Consider the following 23,398-nt stretch of genomic DNA (forward strand, 5'->3'; position numbering starts at 1 on the left):
TGCCCTCCGTGGGGCCAGGCACACATCCCTCTCTTCACCCAGCCAGGCTGGCTGAGTGGGGCTGAGGGCAAGTGGGAAATTACCGAGGGCCATGCCCCTGGCTCAGCCCCACATCCAGCTCGTGACCCTGAGTGCATGCTCCGTTCAGGCTTTGTCCAAGGTCCTGGCAGTGGCCTGGAGAGACCCCATGGCCCCCACCCCTGCCCTCTTCTCCAGGGCTCGGAGTCTGGGTGTCCATCCAGGAAGTTTATCCTTCCTCCTCAGGCAACCCGGCCTTGGCCAAGGAGCATCCCGAAGTGTGATTTCCGTCCAGCTTTGTCCCATGATTCCTGTGCCATGGAAACGCCACCCTCTGCTCCCCTCCCACCCCTGGCGCCACTCAAGGCCACTTCCCACGCGACCTTCCTGCTCCTGGGATCAGAGTTATTCCCACATGGGCTGGGGCCTGGCCACCCCATTCTCTCCCATCCTCCCTCTCTCTTCTGTCCCTCCCATTCTCCCGAAAAGAAGGCCTGTCACCAGGACTCGCAACTGATTAATAGCCCAGCTTTCACTGATAAGTCCACCCCTGAGAGCTGCGGCCCAAAGCTTTGAGTAAACATAGTGATTTTCCTTAAATAAACATCCTCCCCACAAAGTAAAGTTGGTGACCCGGCCAGCTGACCCCGCAACTGTTTTCACCTCTGTGTTCTGGTTCTCTCTGCTCTCCCCACCCCCATCGCATGTGTGTGGGAACAGCTTGGAGAGCCATCCTCACTCTCCTCGAGCCACAGCCTTGAGACCCCCTCTTCCGCCTGAGGAAGCTCCCCGACCCCCACCTGCCACCTGCAATCCCTAGCTGTCATTTCTGAGGCGGCAGCTCCTGCTGCAGCTGACCTGTCAAATGGCTCCTACCCCTCAACACACCAAGGGGCGAAGGTAACAGACCGGCCTCCTGTTCGGTGCCCTTCCCCTCTTCCTGGCTGTCTCCTTGGCTCTCTTGGACTTGGGGAGCCAACATGCCTCCTCAGAGACCCTCAAGAGGGACCTCACCCTGTGGCCTTATTGGGCCCATCACATCAAATGCTGTGGTCACTTAGAGAGCGGGATACTTTGCAATATTAATTTTTCTTTTTTCTCTCCATAGTGTCTCCTTTTCCTTTCTCCGATTCAAACAGGAGTAGCTTCACAGTCTTGCTGGGCCTTGGCTCCAAATCTGAGGCCACTTTAGGGAGTTTGCAGAAGAGCTAAACAGAGAAGTTTTCCTGGGATGGACAAATGTCCCCGAGTTGCAGTGGAGAGCAGGTTCCCCTATGTCACCTGCTCCAGGACGAGAAAGTGATTCTTCCGGCAGGAGACGGGGAGGCCTTTAGCAGCAGGAGCCCCTGCTCTGCTTCCTGGCAGGGCATGTGGGGGCAGCCAGTCCCAGGGAGGGGTGGCTCCCACAGTGCACCAGGCACGTGGAACCACCAGCACGGGGTTCCTGGCCTTAACGGACTCCGGCACAGCACGGAGGCAGGGAAAGGATGGGACAATGGCATCTCCGGGCTAAGCCACGGAGGCTGGCGGCTGACCTCACATTTCGGTGCAGTGTAGGATCTCGGAACATCTCAGAAACATCTTCTGTGGCCTGGGGGAACGGGGCTCAGAGTGAGAAATAATAACACGACTTCTGAGCTTGTGCACCAAGACTTACACCTGTAACGACCACAGGACTGGAAGTTGCCAGAGGACACCACACTGTGTTCTGGCTTCGTGCCCAGCCTTTGTCCGTGCTGTGCCGTCTGCCTAAAAATCCGTTCATTCCCACAGTCTAATAAATCTCATTGGTCCTTTAAAACCAGGCTCAGACGGTGCCTTCTGTCTGGGAAGCCTCCCCACAACGGCATAACTGCCCGCACCCTGCTTCCCCTTCTGGGTGTCACTTCTATCCTCTTATATAGTTCTCTTTATTTCTTTTTATTGAAATATAATTCACATACCATAACATTCACACTTTTGAAGTATATAATTCAGTGTTTTTAGCACAGTCACAAAATTGTGCACCACTGTCTAATTCCAGAACTGTTTTATCACCCCCAAAATAAAGCGCGCACCCATGAGCGGTTCCTTCCCTTTCTCCTCTCTTCCTAGTCCCTGGTGGCCATTTTCTCTCTCTGTGGATTTGCCTGTTCTAGATGATTCACATAAACGGAATCATTCTATACATGTCCTTTTGTGTCTGGCTTCTTTCAATTACCAGAGTGCGTTCAAGGTTCACCTATGTTGTAACACGTATGAGTGCTTCTATTTTTTCTTTTTAAAGATAACAATATGCTTTACTGTTTGAGCTATTTTTCAAGATAAGGTAGTTATTACACAATAGAAAAAACAGTTTCTTATTCAACATGAATTACTCTTGATTTATTTAGCAAGTCCTATTTTTATCAACAAACCGAGTATCAAATTTAAATGGATTTTATACATATTTCACACTTTTTTATCCTTTTCTAATGAGGCAATGATTTAATTAGTTTCCATATAGTTTTTCTACTCTATGTAAAGATTGGTAAAATTGCAAATAAGCATTAAAATTTGAATTTGCAAAATATATTCTGAAGAGACCAGAATCTGTTTTGAAAACATGCTCTTGTTTTTGTAAATATTATTTCACCATTATATTTTTTCTGTGTGTTCTGTATCCATCTTTTTTTGGAATGTAGGGGCAGGAAATGATAGAAGAGAGCAGGAAAAGGAAAGTTCAAAGGCTTTGTTTTTAAGGACTCCATTTCCTAATAAGATGGATGACTTCCTCTGTACCTCTTTGGTCATCAAATGAATGGGAGAAATAATAAATTCTCAGTATAGTTATAAACCTCATGTAATGACAATAATGAGGTAAATTAACAGATTAAAATGAATGATTCTTCTGTTGTTAGAATGGAGAGGACAGAGCCCCAGGGAACTGGGAGATGAGAGGGTCCACTGAAGCTGAGTAGCTGTGGTTTGGCCACTGAGGTCCTTGAACCCACTGCTTAAGTAGGGGGGTGGGGTTTATTCTATGTGGTTCTGCGGACAGAGCCGGTATCAGAAGACGAATGTTACTCCCAGCTTGGGATCCCATGAGACTTCCATTTGATAAAAAGTGAGCCTCCAGGTTCATCTCAGGTCCTGTCTGAGTGTAGCAGGAGAGGGAGGCTGCCGAGACCCACCCAGGTATGCCTGCTGTCTCCCCGGCTGGGGCCCGGGGCAAGTCATGTGACCTCGTTGCCCCTTGGCCTCTTCATCTGTATTGAACACTGATTGGGTAGTATTTTCAAAGGGAATAAGGGTCATTCAAGCTTTTAAAAAGAAAGTAAGTATATAATGGGGAAGGATAAAACCTCTGGGAGTGCCTGGGCTAGGCTGAGTGTTAAAGGCCCAGTGCGTCTGGTCGGGTGTCTGGGGACAGGCACTGTATCAGGGCAGAGGCATTGGGGTTCAGTTGAGAGGTCACCTTTCAGAGGGTCAAGTTGAGGGACATGCTGTGGGGGAGCTGAGAACGAGATTGGAGAGACTGGTTGTATCTGGCTCCCCTTCCTGATGGGGCCCAGGGCAGGGGCAGCAGGTAGACCGCCGCACAGGTAAAGGGACAGGGCTGGACACACGTTGGCCGCGGAGTGCCAAGAGCTGCTGTAAGCTTCCACACCGCATCCCTTCCTTCATTTCCTCCACAGCATTCGAAGAATGCTTGCTGGTGCCTGCGGCATTCCAGACCTATGTTAGATGAGGGGACGCGGTAAGGAAGAGATCCAAGTCTTGGTGTCGAGGAGATCGCAGACTAAGATGTCCTGCATGGTTAGACCAGGGCTCCTCCATGAGCTCTGTGGTAACAGCCAAGTGACTTGAGTTTTCTGGACCTTTCTCTCATTTGGGAGGATAGTGCCTGGACTTTCTCACAGGGTTGATTGGGTGAAAAACAGCATGTGAGACAATGATGGAAAATATTTACCATTCCCTGAGTAACAGTAAATGCCAACCATTTTATTGGTTTTCATTTATATATATTCAAAATCTTAATAAGTAAATAAATAATAATTACTTCCTAAAGAAACACTCCTACGTGTGCACAAAGAGGAATTCATGCTGAATGGTCTAAATAGCTGAATAACTGAAAACAATCAAAGTGGCCAACAGTAGAGGAATGTTTAACACATAGAGCATAACTACGCACATACTAAGACTTACTACACAGCAGTTTCAAAGAATGAGGCATCCCCTATGAACTGACGTGAAAAGATCCCCAAGAAATAGCATTGAGTCAGTGTAAAGGCTAAGGTGCAAAACTGGTACAGAATGGTTCCATTTCTGTAAGTCTAAGAAAAGATCTAGAAGAGTTCACACCAAATGATTTTGTCGTGGTTACCCCCCGGGAGGGGATGTGGTTAAGGAGGGTGGCCCAAAGGGGGTTTCACTTTATCTGTAATGTTTAAATTCAAGAATACCTGCTATACTTCAGTTATCGAAAATGATTTTAAAGGGGTAACTTTCCCCCCCACCTCTCTGAGCCTCAATTTATTTCTCTGCAGAATGAGGGAGATAGGTTAATGGTCTTAGAAGATGGTTCACGGTCCTTGCATTACATTTTTCATTGTGGTAAAATATATATAACATGAAATTTACTCACGTTAGCTTACCCATTTTAAGTGTACAGTTCAGTGGCATTAAGTCCATTCACACTGTTGTGTAACCATGACTGCTATCCCTCTCCAGAACTTTCTCATCATCCCAAACTGAAACTCTACACATTAACCAGTAACTCCCCACTCCCTCCTTCTCCAGCCCCTGGTAACCACTGTTCTACTTTCTGTCTCTATGAATTTGTCTATTCCAGGTGTCCCTTATAAATGGAATCCTATCTGTCCTTTTTTGTCTGGCTTACTTCACTTATCATAATGTCTCCCAGGTTTATCAATATTATAGTATGTACCAATTTAATTTCTTAGAAAGGCAGATGATTATCACATTGTACATATAGACGCTTTTGTTTCTCCAGTCATCTACCAGTGGACACTTGAGTTGTTTCTACCTTGGCTGTTGTGTATAATGCTGCTATATTAGTGTACAGGTCCTTGCTTTCAGACCTTCTGTGTATATATCCGAAATGGAAAATCCTGGATTGTATGATAATTCTATGTTTAATTTTTTGAGAAACCTCCACATTGTTTTCCAAAGAGGCTGTACCAACTTACATTCCCACCAGCAATGCACAGGGTTCCAATTTCTCTACACTTGCCAACACTTGGTGCTTTCTGCTTTTTTTGATAATAGCTGCTATAATGGGTAGCCATAATGGGTGTGAAATGGTATCTCATTGTGGTTTTGATTTGCATTTCCCTAATAAACAGTGATGTCGAGCACCTTTTCCTGTGCTTATTGCTCATTTGTATATCTTCTTTGGAGAAAGGTCTCTTCAAGTCTTTTGCCCATTTTTGAACTGGGTTGTTTGTTTAGTTGATGTTGAGTTTTAGGAGTTCTTTATATATTTTGTATATTATTACTCCCTTATCAGATAGATAATTTGAAAATATTTTCTCTTGTTTTGTAGGTTGCTTTTTTACTCTGTTGATAGTCTCATACACAAAGTTTAAAATTTAGATGAAGTCCAATTTATCTAAAGGACTGGCTTTAAAAATATTTACAGTCAAAAAAAAAAAAGAACAAAAGAAAGAGCAGGAAGGTGAAACAAAGATACATGGAACAAAACAGGTTCTGTGGTCTTTGACCTTTGTTCCTTACCCGACATCACCTGGGCATCAGACGCCCCAGCCCAGGGGCACAGCCCCTGAGAGCAGCCGCCAGGGGGAGGCTGCATGCGCCCCAGTAAACCCCATGCCCGGCCCTCTCTGCGGGCCTGCTCACCAGGAGTGGGAGTGTGTGGAGGGGCTTTGACCCTGGGGTTTCCCTCCGATCTGTAAACTGCGGACACGTGGGTGGGCTCAAAGGCAGGAAATTCTCGGTAAGGAAATCTGTGGGCGCGCCCACCTGCCTCTCTGAGCCTCCTTAACTGCAGGTTAAATTCCAGACCCTAGAGCCATGTATCTAAAGAGCAACTGTCTCTCTGCCCTTTGCTCCCCTTCACCTATCAGTCCTCACCTTTCTTTGTTTCATGACAGTTTTTTTTCCTTTTCTCTGATTCTAAAATTAATACTCCTATCGTAAACTGACCAGAGCACAAAGAGGAAACAGCTAAGCGCAAGGCCACCATCCTGCGGTAATGACAGTTACCAGTTGTTGAGGTGCAGACCTTGTGCCTGGAACTGGGCTTCAGACCTCCCCACACTCTCCTCCAGGGCCCCACCCCCACCTTCACATCCGTAGGAACCTCCTTTTAGGACCAGAGAAACTGGGCCATGAATGAGGGGCCAGGGTGAGTAGAGTGGGGCTCAGCTCAGGTTTTCTATTTTAGCCGCTGTCCTGCTCTTAATATTTGGATTTTTCTTGCCTTAAAAGTAATTGTTTTACATTTCAAAACTCCCCTAAGAAATGTGGGCTGGTTTGGGTATTTTAGAAATAATAAGATATGCTATTTATAACATTGTTTACTCATGAAATATTCACATTGGGTGTTATTTAAAATTGCTTTAAAAGGAATCGGGCTTACGTTGTCGTTGTCGGGCGGCTGTCTGTTTGCTCCTGCCCCCTCCCTGCCCTGCTGGGGCTGCCCGGGCCCTCTTCATTCTCCGCACAGCGTGTCTCACGGGGCCAGCTCAGCCAGGTGGCTGCTCTTGCATAGACTCTGCCTACCGATCTCTGGGTAAAGTGTCCTCACCTCACCACCTTCTGGAAAGGGCCAAAATATTTAGGCTTCCCAGTGGCTTCTGGGAAGGTTTTCCCCTGGTCTCTGGTGAAGTCCATTCTTACCTGAAATTCAAGATGAGACCCCAGAGACACCCAAAATCCTCAGTACTGCATGGACATCCCTACTTGTCACCTTGAACTTGAAATGGGGATGAAGATACCTCAGCTCCAAGACCAGAGATGAGATCATGTTTTCTTTCTAGTTGCACACATAATACTATACATATATATAACTTATATAAATAGTAACATAAAATTATATATTATTTATATATAAATACATAGAACACATATATAAATATAGTTGGACATATGAAACTATAGAGACACAAAACTAAAATAAAATTCATCTGCAATCTCATAACCTGGAAAGAACCATAGTTAACACGAATATTTTGTGATGCATACATGTTTATGTGTGCATGTGTATGTACAGAAGTATACGCATGTGTTTTTAAACAACAAAAAAGAAATTATACTACATGTACTGTTGTCTTCTTTTTTTCTCTTAATAATATGTCATGAGCATCTAACTGGTTGTATGACTTTGTTTAAGTTAATGAAACTCTCTGTGCCTCCATTTCCTCTTATGTAAAATGAAGATGCTGTGAGGATTAAAGAAATTATATGTAAAGCTCAGAACTGAGCCTGGTACATAGCGTTCCCTCAATAAGTACTAACTATAATTACTTTTATTATAGTATTATTTGTCATTAACAGTTGCATAGAATTCCATTTTATAGACCAACAGAATTGGTTCCCTACAGGTAATTTGCAATGTCCAGAGACATTTTTGGTTGCCACACTGGGGTTGAGAATTTGGTGGCTGGAGGCCAGGGATGCCGCTGAACATCCTGCAGTAGAGGACAGTCCCCCACAATGAGTCAATCATGCTGAGGCTGAGAAACCCTAGTCTGGATGATTTCTGGTTTGCTTAACCAGCTCCCTTGTTGGGTGTGTACTTTGGACTGATCTTTCTTATCTTGCACCCTGCTCTAGAACATGAACATGCCAGAGGAGGGAGAGATGGTCCTGTGTGCCTTGGGGAGAATACGATGGTGCTTGAGGAGGGGCTGGGGAGTGACTGCGTCCATATCCACCTGGGAGAGTGGACGGGGAAGGGAAGTCTGAGATGTGTGACCCTCCAGACCTCATGTACCATGTGACCTTACTAACTATAATGAAAAGCACAGAGCTGGGTCACGTCATGGTCGACAGGCTGCACAGTTAATGACCCCGCTGCCTCCGAGGGATAGGACTCTAGAGATGTCTGGCTGAGATAAGGAAGGGAAATAAAGGGCTGTTGTGCCTCTGGGCGACCCATGGTTGGGATGGGAATGTCTTCCTTTGTCTTGTCTCCAGACTAGAAACTAAAACTGACACACTTAGGATTGGATACCAAAAACTACATATTAAAAAGTGCTTCCTTTGCTGTTACATGAGCCTATAAATCTCATAAAGAGTGCAAAGGGCTCCCCAGGCCCCCGAGGTTTGGCGGGCTAGGGCAGAGAACCCCTGCATCCCGGCCTTCGGGGACTGTACTGCCAAGTCCCTGCCTCTGGTCTGGCTGCTCCTCAAGTCCCTCCTGAAGTCCCCCAGTCTTGCTTGCTCGGTGTGTTTCTACAACACACAGGATGACTTGCTCCTCCTCTCCCTGGCAGCCCTCGGAGACTCTCTTGGTCTTTATCTTCTTGGTGCCAGGCACCATGCAGGGCTCTGGGACAAAATGAACAATACACACACGCGGCCCCAGCCTTCACAGGGACAGACCATAAACATGGGAACAAGTTGGTAAGCAGGTTAGGCTTACAGTGTCTGAAAGGTGACAGGAGTGATGGAACCCAACTGAAATGACATGCCATAGCATCAGGCAGCTTCTCTGAGGGGAAGGCATCTGGGCGGCAGCCAGACAAGGAGCGGGGCAGCATGTGATCAGGAGGAAGACCTTCCTAGCAGAAGACACAGCAGTACAAAGGCCCCGAGGGGCGAATGAGGATGACTAAAGGGAGGAAAAGACACACATTGAGGCCTCCCACGTGATCTGCCACCCCTTCCTTGCCGCATTTCACAAACATACCCTTTCTTAAGAAGCAAGGCTGCCTAGTGGTTAAGTACAAGCGCCCTGGTGGTCCACGGTCTGGGCTCCAGTCCTGGGTGCTGGGATTTCCTAGTCCATGCAAGGCTGGCAGAACCACCTACGCTCTCTTTTCTCATGAATGGAGCTGCTAATAGCTTCTCTCTTTAAGATCTTCTTAATAGCACTTGGCACAAAGCAAGTACCCAATAAATGTTACTATTATTTTATGGGCCATTGGGAAGCTTGCTGGAGTCAATCCACAGCACATTGAGAGGAAATTTATTTCCTCACAGCTTCCTTCAACGGAACTCAGGAGGAGAAAGTCATTTGGCACCGCTCTGCCCAGCCACGCGGCCGCTGCGCTACGCGAGGCAGCCCTGTCTGCCAGTGCTGGGGTTTGTGTTTTAAGAGGTGTGGCTGGAATCCAGGTAAGACCCAGGCAGCACACGCTCCCCAGGTGTCAGCCAGCCCTCCCTACATGGGCAGGAGGCAGGAGCCTCCCCTGATGGGGTCCTCCCTTGGCCAAGGATAAGGAAATCATGAGGAGGTGGGGCTGAAGCCTGGTGAGGCCCAACGCAGTTCTGTCACTTGTCGTTCTAGCACCACAATCCCCACGCAGGTGAGACGATCTGGGGGTCAAGCAAGGGACATGGGTGACAGAGGGAGCCCCCTCCCCTGTGCTCTCTGCTGTGGCTGTGAAAGGGTGCAGAGGCCCTCCCTGGAGACTCTGGTTCCTGCCTTCCTCCCCCAGGCCCGGTGTGCATCCTTGCCAGTTCCTGGTGTCAGCCCCTCCCTGGGGCCTCATAACTGGCCAGGTCGCTCTGTTTCTGGACAGGAAGCCCCTCTTGGCTTGTCCCTCTTGATCTCCAGCCTCTCCTTTCCTCCCTCCCCCTTGTCCTCCCCTACCTCCCCTCCACCTTGCTCCCCCTCGGCCTCACAAAAAGGCAAAGGCATCCCCCCGCTTTCCCTTTCACAATGGGGCCAGGGGTCTATTACCCCAATATTCCCCAGATCCATGACAGCAATGCCACGGGGATCATCAGGTACTCCAGGCACAAGCCTTGGCGTAAAGTCACATCCGATCTGGAAGCCACTTTCTGGAAGCGGAAAATGCACGTGTCACCAGCAATTGTGCTTCTTTAAAAAAAGTGGTAGATGTGCCCCAGGGGCTTGGTGCTGCCTAGCAGTGTGCAGCTTCCTCAGCTGGGGTGGGGGGCGGGGAAGCCCCAAGGGGCGCAGCCAACCCCTCCAGGCCGAGGTGTTAACTGGGAATTGCGGACAGTTTGAGCCCTGGGATAGGAGTTCCTGCCTTGGGGCAGTAATGAGCACCAGCCCTGGATGGACACACTTTGCCCACCCACTCATTGGGCTCACCCTGGACACCCTCCTGTCACAACACCGTAGGGACATGCCCCACCAATGGGACATGACACACACGTGGACCCACACATCTGGCAGATAACTCACCTGCTTACACAGGCTCACCACTCACCGCTACTCATTCCTATGCCCAACAGTTACACCCAAAACAGACTCACAAAGACAATATTCCCCCACTGGCACCCCCTACAACTGACAGAGCTGCATCGAATTTACACACACAAGAGTTCCCAAAGGCCATTCATACCTCCCACCAGTTTCATTTCCACCCACCAAATGAACACACAGCAGATCCACAGATGCAAAGATAGCCTTCAGCCCCGCCCTGCCCCCGCCCCTCCCCAAGCCACATGTGCACCCGCAACTGTGGGACCGGGACCTGACCCACGTAGGTATGAGAGATGACTCTCCCAGCTCTCACGGTTTACAGCCAGCAGCAGCATCACGTCAGCTCCTTCCTCTCACTCAACCACCCACGCAGACACACACGAGAGGTCCATCTACGCACGAGCGCGGCCAGACAGCTCGAGCCTGGCCTGTGCCTCACCTCTGTGCTGCCCGCTATCACGCCACTTCCCCCTTGCCCACACAAAGGCCCCTCCTTGTCTTCCCCTGGGTGAGAGCCACCAGGCCACCATTCTTGCCTGACTCTCAGTTCAGTGGCACCTTGGCAAGGAAGGCTCTTGCTTCATAAGTGCCAGAAACCTGTAAGACACTGGCTTAGGTAAAAGAGGGCTGGTTGGCTTATATGGACTGAAAAGCCCAGAGAGTCTACAAAGCTGGCAGCTCAAAAGATGTGATCAGTACTCTTCCCCTTTCTGTCTGTCTGTCTGTCTGTCTGTCTGTCTCTCTCTCTCTCTCTCTCTCTCACACACACACGCACACACACACACACACACTTCTGCTCCTCTCTATGGGAACTCCATTCTTAGATCGTCTGCAATGGTGACTGGGATGGTGGCACCCAGTTCCAGGCTTCCAACCCACAGCTGAGGAAAGGCTACCTAAACGCTGCACAAAAAGAGGTCCTCAAAAAAAAAAAAAGAGGTCCCCTTTCCCCACAGCTCCAGCCAAACTCTCCGGTTGCTTCTGGTTTGCCAGGACTCGCTTTCTTGCCCCCTTCAGGATCTGGAGAGTAGATAAGGTCAGTGAGGCACAGAGAGCTAGAGCAGGGGGCGGGGCCTGATTCTCCCAAAGAAAATAAGATCACTTCTACCAGAAGAAGGAGGGGGAAGGGACCCAGGACAGGCAAAAACAATTTCCGCGAAAACAGTGCTTTTCAAACTTCAGCGAGCACACACATCTCTTGAGGATCTTGTTAGAATGCAGATTCCGGTCCAGCAGGTCTGGGGCGGGGGTGGACCTGAGAGTCTGGGTGTCTGGCAAGCTCCCAGGGGATGCTGCTGCTGCTCCATCGGGGCCCACACTTAGGGTGGCAAGGGCCCTAAGGACTCTACCGTGCGACGAGTGAGGGGTACCATGACGCCGATGGGACTGGTGCCCACCGTTGTCCTTCCTACATCCAGAGGCCCAGCTGTGCCTCTTACGTTACTGTTCGCCCTAACCCAGTGAGATGGGGAGGGTAAGCTTTCTTTCTTATTCCTATTTTGCAGGTGGGAAAACAGAGGCTCAAGAAAACTCTGTGACTTTCCCAAGCCACACCTGTGGAGAGGAGTTGAGCTGGGCCCCAGATACCTGTCAGCTCTGAAGGGCTGGAGAGCTCTCCTCAGCCAAACCTGTCCTCTTACAGGGACAGAGGAGGTAAGTCCGGCAGACAGTGCCCTCGCCAGAGCCCCTCCCACTCTTAGAAAGGCGTTGAGGGCTGCCAGGACAAGAAAGAGATGTGGTACACCGTGTTATGGTCGTATCTCCCCGGGACTGGAACGTCCCAGGCCACTGAACAGATGCTGTGTCAGCCGATGAGGTTTTTACAGCTAGTGTTGACCCAGGTGACCTCCCGGCTGTGCTGTTTGTAAATCAAAATTGCAAAGGGCGAGGTCATGTAGGTTACCCCCCCCCCCCCGGATTATTTTTAACCTTCTCTCCCTTATCAGCTTTCTCCTTCCTGTTCTCCAGTTGTTACAGTCAGGTGCAGTCTCAACCAAGGCGGGGCCAGTCACACCTGGGCCCCGGAGAAAGAAATGTGGGTGTTCCTGGCCCCTAATGCCGCCTTACAGAGGTGCACCAGGCATTTGCAGGTCATTTGAAGGAGAAATCCTCAGTGAACTTATGGGCTGGCACCAGCGGAAAATCACTAGGGCGACCCAAGGACTGTGCAATAAGCTACGGGAAAGGGCAGGTGTTCCCCGTGTGTTGTAGGTTGAATTGTGTGCCCCCAAAATTCCTAGAATGAAGTCCTAACCCCCAGTGCCTCAGAATGAGACTTTATTTGGAAGTAGGGTCTTTGCAATGACATCATATTGGAGTAGGGTGGGCCCCAAATCCAGTATGATGTGTCCTGATGGAGAGGACTATCTGGACACAGAGACACACGTACGAATAAGGCAGAGACTGGGCTGATGCAGCAGAAGCCCAGGACCACGAAGATGGCCAGCAAGCCTGGAAAGCAGGTGAGAGGCCTGGAAGGGTCTCCCTTCCCACCTCAGAAGGCACCAGAACTGCCAACAGCTTGATCTCAAACTTCTAGCCCCCAAAACTGTCTGTGAAACAATACATTTCTGCCATTTAAGCCACTGAGTTGGTGGCACTTTGTTATGGCCGCCCGAGGACATGAGCACCCCATCCCTAGAAGAGCTCAAGCTGAGGTCAACAGCCACGGGGCAGGATAGCATCCCATGGAAATAAGATACAAATCCCCATGTAATTAAAAATTTTCCTACTGGCCACGAAAAAAAAGAACCAGGTGAAATTAATTTTAATATATTTTATTTCCTGAGGTATATCTGAAATATCATTAAGTACTAAGAAGAGTAATTGAGATCCTTCATATTCTTTTTTGTTTGTTTTATACTAAGTCTTTAAATACTAGTGTATTCACAGCACAGCTCATTTGGGATTAGCCTCGTTACAAGTGCTCAGTAGCCACACACAGGTTGTGGCTACCACGCTGAACACATAGGTCCAGTTTCTTCTCCCATGTGTATCCATGTGGCTTTAGGCAACTTACTAAGCCCCTCAGAGCCTCAGTTTCTTCACCTATAAAATGGGACAATAAGGCTACCATCACCGCACTGTTGGCAAGGGGATTAAGAGGGAAGTGCCTGTGCTTATCAGGTCCCTGACATGGGGTAAACCTGTAACCAAGCACTGTCGCTGTGGCACGGGCCTGTGGGCATCAGACCAGATCTTTAAGGTCATCCCACTTTAAAGGATCACGCAGTCACCACATTTCTCACTGGGCTCACGCTGAACTCCTGTGGCGCTCTCAGACCCACCTCCAGGCTCCCCCGTGGAACCAACCCGAGTCTACCTCCTCCCGGAAGTCTGCCTAAGAGCCCCAACCCCCATTTTACATTCCCAGAGCACCCAGGGAGAGTCCCACAGCTTAATACTTAATTGTTCTGTGAATTGTGTTATTACATGTGACTGAGGTTTGAAGTTCCTTGAGGGCTGGGACGTGCCTGCTCTGGTTTCTCCTCTGGCTTCTGAATTCTAGGTCCGTTTAATCACTCAGTCGGACAGCAAACTTTATTGAGCACCTACCTATCCCACCTCAGCTGGACTTAGGGTGGGTGTCAATGACCCCATGCAGGTCGATTTACCCAGGCACACCTCTCAGCAGCCCCCAAAGAGGGGATCTCCAGGCACCAAGATCCATGCCCCAGGCAGGGTAGCCATACCTATGTTCTAGCCCAGGGCAGGGGAGGTCCTAGAACCTCTCTGGAAAAAGAGGTCAGAAAAGCCAACAGCGACACTCTGCAACATGCTTCATTCACCCCAGACAGGGAAAGGTTTCCTGCCACGGGCTGGGTGGGCCCGGCGTGGGAGGTCCGGGCCGCCCAGGATGAGACCAAGGGCTGCCCTTTGAGCCACCCTACCCTCCTCATTTCCCCCCTTGCCCACATGGCACTTTGTGGCTTGTTTACTACAAGTCACACCCTGATAGAGGCCCCGCTGCCTGGGAAGGGTAAATGAATCACCAGCACCTCAACGAGAGGCTGATGTGGGCGAGAGTCACAATCACATCAGCCCGGCTGGGCCCCTCCTAATCCCCTGCCCTCCCCACCCCCAAACACACACAGGCTGGCTGCCGGATCACAGGATGGCTGATCTGTGTGGGACGGGCCGACTGAAACGACAAGTCTTGTGAGCCTACCAGGCCTCACACACTCGGCTTCTGAGAGCAGCACCTCTCTCTGCCCTGTCAACGCTCCATGCAGGTTACAGAGAGAGCATGTGTCCTATAGATCCAACCCACCCCAGTCTTCCTGCCTGTCCTCTCTTATTCCATGGAGGCAAAAGAACTGGGTTTGAGTCAGGCTATGCCCCCTGCCAGCTGTGTGGCGGTGGCCAAGTCATTTAACCTCTCTGAGCCCCAGATTCCTCAACGATAAAGCAAGGACAGCAATAACATTTACCCCGGCAGGTTGTTCTGAAGTTTAAACAAGACGATTTACATCACGTGCTGAGTGTAGTGAGTGGCCCGTGCGCGTGCACTTCTTTTACGGTCACAGTGACGATTATCAGTGCTTGCGTAGCGCAGCAGGAGGCTTTTTCTGCCACCAGGGCAAAGCTAGGAAACGTGAGGTCAATTTTACCTGCTATTTTGGGGATATTGCCATCTATGACTTTTTGCTGAGGAATTTGTATTGATAAAAGGCGACTCATTCACTCCACAAATATGCACTGAGCACCTGCTGAGGAGGTGACGTGTTCTTGGCGGCCCCAAGAGCAGAACTGGAGGATGTGGATGAGAGGCGTTCCTGGCAGCCGCCCAGACCCACGCCGTGGTTCCTTTCATGCTTCGCCGAGGCGATGGCGGGCTCTTTGTCTGTGTCTCTGTCGAGTAGGCCTCGTGCGGTCTGGGGGTGATGCCCCAGGAGGTGAGCTTGGAGGGGCCTGTGCCTGAGGATTTGGACTAGCTTTGGGGTTTGGGTCCCAGCATCATGTCTTCTAACTCTGTAACCTTAGGAAAGTCAATTAGTCTTACCGAGCCTCAGTTTCTCCTCCATTTAAGGAACATAAAGATCCCTAGTCTGTAACCTCACGGGGTTGCTGCCAACACATGTGTGTGGAGGCCTCTTAATAACTACTTTTTCCTGCCTGCCCTCATTCATTCCCTCCCCTCACCCTCATCCATCTACTCAACCATCCAACCTTTTTTATTACCTCCTTTCTTTCTGCTGCTGTGGAAGGAGCTAGGAGTAGAAGGGAACCCAGGCAGACCCAAGAAGTGCTGACCACCCTGATTCTTGGCCCTTCTTCTGCTACCTGGATGTCAACATGGGGCCAGCGGACAGTCCAACCCAGGGGACTGGTGGCTCTTCTGTGCCCAAATCTGGCCTGGGTGAGACGCAACCCATGCTCCTGGGCAGATTTGTGGTGTGGACCTCACTCCTTCTTGGACCCCAGCCAGCCCTCCCAACTGGACTCTTGACCCTGTTTTCCGGTTCCTGGGCAGGAAATGAGCTTTGAAAGAAAAGGGCTGAGTGGACTCCGGACAACATACCCACGCTTAAGGCAGGAAGTAGGAAGATGAGGAGGTCCCAGCCAAGCTGTCCCCTTCTCTCAGAAAAGCAATGCTTCCACACATATCTCCCCAGCAGACTTCAGATTAGTTCTCTTCAGCAAGAACCGGAATGTGTGGCCCCTGCTAGCTGCGAGAAAGGCTGGGGAAAAGGGAGCAGGATTATTGTGATTAGCTCGGACCTAGGGTTGGCAAAATTCTGTAAGGGGCAAGAGAGTAAATATTTTAGGCTTCGCGGGCCATTCAGTCTCTGTGGCAACTACTCAACTCTGCCTTTGTAGCAAGAAAGGGCTCTAGACAATCCATGAGCAAATAGGTGTGGCTGTGCACCAGTAAAACTTCGTTCATGGACACAAACTTGAATTTCAAATAATTTTCATGTGTCACAAAATATTATTTTTCTTTTTATTTTTTCCAACCATTTTTTAAAATGTTAAAAGTCATTTTAGCTCGTGGGCCATCCAAAAACAGGAGCAGTCAGATTTGACCCTCAGGCCATGGTTTGCCAGTCCTCAGTAGAGACCAATCATAACCCACTCCCTGGGGCTGAACACACTGTCGCTCCAAGGAAAAAAAGGTATGTGTGATGTGTGTGTGGTGTGTGTATGGTATGTGACATAGGCGGTGTGTGTAAAGTGTGTGGCGTGTGCACGTGCGCTGTCTGTGGGCTGTGTGTGTGTATGTTGTGTTTACTAACGGTCACTCGGGGGGTAATGAGGGTGTGGCTTATTACGGGAGTGACTAATAGTGTTCACACAGCAGGCCGTTTTGCCAGTGAACAGGAAGCGTCTCGGGAGTTGAACCCAAACCATCCAGATTTGAGCCCAGCCTCGTTGCCTCCAAGCTAATAGTCTCTGCTCAGCTTCAGAGGGAAGGGAGGCGGGGAGGCATGTGATCAGGTGTTGTTACCACCACAGGACACACGCATTCCAGCAGCCTCTTCTCCCTGGTGGGAAAACCCAGGAGGGGGATGCTGGGAGGAAGTAGGACCCCCCACTCCCTCCCTCTCCCAGCGAGTGCACATCCCTGGGGTGGAGGGTGAGGTGGGGGCTTTCCTCCAGCCCTAGAGCAGGATTTCCTTTTCCCTTGACATTGATAGGCCGGAAATTGGGTCTTATTCTCATGGTAGAAGGAGAATTCCTCCCCCTACTGTGACTCCCCTCTTTCTCCGGTTCTTCCCTTCCTGCAGCCCCAGCACGAAGGAGATTCAGACGGAGCCTGGCAGAATATGAAAACTGAGAGATGTCCTCTTTTCAGCCACTAAAAAATCTTTTGTTTGGCTCTTACTGTATAATTTAGTTTTTAAAAATTCAGCCAGTTCCCACTGAGCACAAGCTAGGCACTATTCCAGGATTCTTACATTCTTCAACTCATGTAATCTCCCAACAACCCTCTGAGGTAAATGTCATTACACCCATTTCACAGAGATGGAAACTGAGACCCAGAGAGTATACACAATCAATGGCAAGGTGAGGATTTACCTCAGACTGACTCTATCGAGGACCCAGGTTCTTCCTGCTCTACCACCTTCAGAAATGTCAGCCACATGCTCACAGGAATTCCCCTCATGGTGAAAGACGTAGTTTCAGGCCTCGAACTCTCACACCAAGACATGACACTATCTAGAAGAAGAGGGGAGCGTCTCTTATGTGTCTCATTGTGAGAACCAAAAAAAGAACCTTTCCCAGAAGCTGCTTCCTGACTTTTTCCCACAACTCATTGGCCAGGATGGTATCACATGCCTATACCTACACCAATCACTGGTGAGGGAAACAGGATGGCCCCAACTGACCAGGTAATCAAGCATATGGTCATGTGGCAGAGAAGTTACCCACATCCAGTCAGAAAGGGGAGAGGTCTTGGGGGGCAACTATGTCTGTGCCTGGCATGTAGAAGATGCACAAAAAAGAGTGACTATTGGCTTTTGGATTTGGACAGATGTGGTGTTGTAGCACAAAGAGCACTTGGTTGAATGGATTTATGAGCAGGTTTAACTCTACCACTGAGGATGTGAGGCCAGAAGGTCTCACGTTGGGTCTACTTTTTTGTTGTTGTGGTGCTTCGGTGAGGCTCTCTCCAGCCTGGGCTTCTCCGGGGACCACATTTCCTACTTTGTCTCACGTTGACCCTGTCTTGGTGTTCTGCGGGCTCACAAATACACAGACACTCTAGCTGGGAAGCCCAGGCCTGCCCTACCACGCCCCTCCTCCACCACCCTTCCACCAACCTTCTGGAAATAACTATGTTCCCATTCCCAAGAAACATCCCCCAAAATTGCCCTCTAAATCCTGTTCTCCTTGTTGCTTTCAATCCGGGTAATTAAACTCAACACCTTTGGGGTGATTAAAAATTAATTTAGCATTCAACAGCCCCGGAAATGAAATGCAGGGGAAACACACGTGGTGTGCCTGGCTAGAATTAATGAGGAAATCGCCCTGCTGGGAGGGGGTAACTAAGGCATTGTTGCAGCCACTGAAGTGTCAGGCTAGCGCCTGCTTGCAGGGTAACAAGCCTCTTCCTGGCCTCTAATTACTTGCTCTTCCTCAGCTGCTCCTGAATGGGTTTACAGTAGGGGTTTTTAGTTTGTAGGCGCCGCTTCCCCCAAGGCTGTTTGAGTCTCCACTCTGCTGTTTTGTTCCTCTCCCCCGCACCTCCCACCAGCAACTCCCCACCAACTTCTGACAGCCGCTGCCAACCCTTCCCTCCCCCCGAGCCAGGCCATCTCCAGCAGGCCCATCCTGGCCCCTTCCACACGCTGACAAAGTTCCGGCATCGCTTCACCTTCTGCCCCTAAGGCCCCATCCCAGCCCCACTTCATCCTCTTCTCCCTGCTGTCCTACTGGAGTGGTCTCTGCCGCAGGCCTGGAGCCCCCTTCGCAAAGCCCGTCTCCCGGGCAACAGCTTGGGACGCTGGTGTTCCAGGATGCCACGGAAAAGCATTTCCTCTCCCCACCTCAGAAGCCGCAAGGAGCCTTCGCACCTCCCCAACCATCCAACTTTCCCATCTGGTACCTCTGAGCACCGTGGGCAGCAGGAAATATCTTGTAAACCCTGGAGGGTTAGAACCACTGCACTATTCTGAGTCGCGTAAGAGCTTGTGGCAAAAACCGGGTTTTGTTCAAAGACAATTCCGTTCCTTACTGTAAACCATTTAACTGCAACAAAGCATGCGGGGTTGTTTTGGGTCTTTTCTTGGCCTTCTGGAAGGACTAGGACCGTGTTGTCTGATACAGTCACCACTAACCACTAGCCACATGTGGTCATTAAATTGAAATTAATTAAAACTGAATAAAATTAAAATTAAAATTAAAATTTGGTTCCTCGGCTGCACATGTGGCCAGTGGCTACTGTATTGGACAGTGCAGATGTAGCATTCCACCATCACAGAAATTTCTGGGGGGTAGCGCTGGCCTACAACGTAAGCTTGAATGGCTTGGGCTTGGGAGTTGGACAGACCTTCTGCCATTTACTCTGCGATACTGGGCAGTTAAGTGATACTCACTTAACTTCCTGAAGCCTCCCTCCGTTTCTTCCTCTATAATAGTAGCTATCTTGCAGAGTCCTGAGGTCCAAGGAGAGAATCCAGGCACATTTGGCACCGTGTTTAATAGTAGGAAGAGCTGATAGAAAGAAGCTAGTGGCTATCAGAGTAGAGGGTGCAGCTTGGTGAAGCAGAAGGATTTGGGGCAAAGGGGACTGGTTCTGGCCCCAATTCTATCACTGCCTGTAAGTCATATGTGAAGGCTGTGACTCATGCAGCCCAAATTAAAAGAATGAACAGAGAAAAATCAAAATGAAATGGAAAACTCCAGCATGGATTTTTCTTTGGAGCCTGCAACCCAACATCCAACTGCTGAGCAACTCCAGTGAGAAGCCTTGCAGGGTCCTTGGAACCAAGAATTCCAAATGGTGGGAGGATCTTCCAGCCAAAACCCATGTGCTCTTCCGGCATTTCCTAGCTCAGGAGTAGCACCTGGTTTCCAGAAAGCTACAAAATATACTTGCCCTGTCTCCTTAATTTATAATCCTATGGTGTACTTAGAGTTTGTATCACCATTTTACAGATGTCGTGTACTTTGCCAGTCAGTGGTAGAGTCAGATTCTAGAGTCTGTGCACTTAAGCAACATGTGATGCTACCTTGATTCACCAATAAACGCCCATGATTGTACCTCCAAATCAGTTCATGTCTCTCCAGCCCCATGGTTAGTGCCATATTCTGGGCACCATGGCCTTCCCGCCTGGATCAGAGCAACAGTCCCCTGGCTAGTCTCCAGTTGTCCTGACTAGCTTTCTCCCTCCCCCCTCACCCCATGCACAGTCGTCTGTATAAGCTAAATATCTGGTGGCATTCTCTCCTGGTGAGAATCCCTCATGATCTTGTTTACTATTGTGTCACTGGAGCCTGGCATGTAGTAAGTCAACCCCAAATATTTGGTTGAATGAATGTATGAATCTTGTGAAAAATTCCAATCCAAGAGACTGTTGGGACTGCATATGGGATGGAAATGGTTTGTGAATCCTGACTCTAAACAAGACACTGGGGAAAAACTCAGACAGGTGTGATAGATGAATTGTAACGAAGAAAGCATAGGCTAACAAATTACACAATGTTTCTTCTGAGCAAAAAATGGGCCAAAGAAGATAGGAGAGAGAACCTGGTCTGCAGGGCGTTCAGAAAAGGAATTCAAAGAACAAAACTGTGGCACTCTGCTTCCATGACTCTATGAAGGAAGGTGGGCCGAGACCCTCCTGGGAATGATGATGCTGATTCACTGGACTGTTCCATTGCCACTGCCATTACTACAAGGGATTCTGGTCTAGACTTTGGTCTCCAGAGTTTGGTTACTGTCAGCCAGGTCCAAGGAGGTGGTCCCCTTTGGATGCCCTCAACAAACCCAGGCTCTGTTCCCGGGAAACTGAGGAGCAGACTCTGATACATGCGATAAGGTCGAGTTCATTGCCCACTCGCTCCACCCCCACAGACCTTCGGAGGCAGCCTCTGGGAGACATCATGAGTCCATGAGCCTTGGGACAGGTCAATTCATTACTCTGGGCCTCAGAAAATTGGGGTTGAACTAGGTGACTTCTAAAGGTCACTTCACCTCAGTGTTGGGGACTGGGGGAAACGTATTTCAAATGCAGATATGTGGAGGATACCACTAAGTGTGCAAACTTAGCAGGACCAATAATCAGACCAACTGGCATTATGAGCCTCCTGATGTGATGCAATGAGAATATCACCTGTGTAGTATTCTTGCCCCTGTAATGTTTATCTAGCCACGAGGAAACAATCAGACAAATCCAAATTATATGGTATTCTATTAAAACTGTCTGTAACTCCTTAAAGATGTCATTGTCAAGAAAGGAAAGACAGAAGATAATCAGCCACCTGATATATATTAAGACCCTAGATTATAAAGGACATTATTGAAACCCTTGAAGAAAATTTAATAAATATGGATAGATATTAGATACTATTATTACATCAAATTTACTGAATATGCTAGCAGTTGCAGAGAATGTCCTTGCTCTTCTGAGTTAATAGCTGGTATGTTCAGAGGTAAATTGTCATCATGCTTACAACTTTCCTGCTCAGAGAGAGAAAAAGCAAATGTGGCAAAGTGTTAATGACCTTTGAATCCAGGTGGTCATTGTGTTCATACTTCAATTTTTCTATAGGTTGAGATTTTCCAAAATAAAAAATCAGGAAGGAAAACAGCTCAACAGAAATTGTATTCGTGATAAGGCTGCTTTGAATTAATCACTAAGAAGCAAGCAGAGCAAAACTTTTATTGAGTTTTTACCACCTGCTAGACACTGTCAAGAGCTTTATGTGAATAATTTCACTTAATCTTCACATCAGTCTTATGCAGTGGGACTATTAATCCAGAAGAGGATCCTCAGGCACTGGGGGGTCAAGCATCTTGCTCAAGGTCACACAGCTAGGAAGCAGCTGAGTCAGGATATGAGCCCAGGCTACTGTGGCTCCAGGACTGTTCTCTTAACCACTTGATCCTTGATCAAGTCTTTCAAAACATGGGTTCTCTGGGATGAAAATAATAACGATAATTCTGCGGGAAGAAAAAAAGATCAGTGGTTGCCAGGGGTTAGAGGACAGAAAGGAATGGAGAGACAGACCACGGAGGGTTTTTAGGGCAGTGAAAATACCTTATATGATACTATCATGGTGCACATATGTCATTATACATTTGTCAAAACTTATAGAACGTGAAAAACCAAGAATGAACCCTAATGTAAACTACGGACTTTGGGTGATTGTGATGGGTCTACGGAGGTGTATCAACTGTAAAAAAACATACCTATCGCTCTGTTGACAGAGGAGGAGGAGGCTGTGCATGTGGGGGCCAGCAGTATATAGGAATTCTCTGTTTTTTCTGCTCAATTTTGCTATGACCCTAAAACTGCTTTAAAACAAATAAAGTTTATTTCCAAAACACCACTACCTTCTTCATGCTTCCTAGATTCCAGATATAATTCCGGTTCAACCACATGACTTGGATCCAGCCGACAGATCCTGGCAGTGGGAGACAGCGGTGCAGATGCCTCCCCGGAAAAGAGGCAAAGAGAGCCCAGGGTCTGAGGAGCAGCTGGGCTGAGACTCCCAGAGAGGCCCAAGGAGCCTGGGTCCCTATGACCAGCTGCATTCTGGGAAGCATGCAGTCCCCACCCAGGGGGCCCTGTTTTGGGGCTCTGGGGAGAGGCCAGAGGAAGTACAGAATGGGGCCTAGGAACATTGCCCCAGGGCCCAAGGGGAAGGTTTGCATCTGCGCTGTGGGAGGAGGTTGTTTGTGGAGGGATGGGTGTGTTTGCTGTTTTCTGTCTGCTTTTCCTTCTCCCTTTTGCCTCCCCTTGCCCTCATCAATAGCTGGTCGAGCCTGCAGGGCTGTGTGGCCTGGGCCCCTTCCTCTGACGCACTGGCAAGGAAGGGGAGTGTCTCAGAGGGCCACCCACAGCCCTGGCTAGCAGCCTTGCCCCGAGGGTTTTCATGTCCACCAACTTCCACTGGGCACACTGTTCCTCTGTACACTTTTCCTTATCATGCAAATGCCTCCGGTCACAAACGTCTGCTGCCTCAGGTCTCCCGCAATCGGGGTGGGGAGGCCTTACAGGGCCTGCCTCTGGGGAGGCACTTTAGCCTTTCCCGTTCCACCGTCCCATCAGCCGGGCTCTCCCGATTCCCACATCGGCCCTTCCTGTGACTGCCATCGCCCCCATTTCACAGAGGCCTAGGAAGGGAGAGGGACTTCCCCAAGGTTATTTAGCTAACAAGTGGTCTGGCAACGACCAGAGACCAAATCCTTTGACTAGCCCTCCCTAGGTGTGAAGCTATTTCCAACAAAGGGACCCTTCTCGCCCCTGGCCCAGTCATCTCCGGAAGTTCCTCGGATGTCACACACGTGCCCACGACCAGCCTATAGATGTTTCTTCTGCGCCAGCTCCTTGCTGATGTCTGCAAGGACCCCACCTCTCTCAC

Source organism: Pteronotus mesoamericanus, unplaced genomic scaffold (assembly GCF_021234165.1).
Source record: "Pteronotus mesoamericanus isolate MK-2021 breed Mesoamerican mustached bat unplaced genomic scaffold, CSHL_Meso_final contig_657, whole genome shotgun sequence".
Taxonomy (NCBI): Eukaryota; Metazoa; Chordata; class Mammalia; order Chiroptera; family Mormoopidae; genus Pteronotus; species Pteronotus mesoamericanus.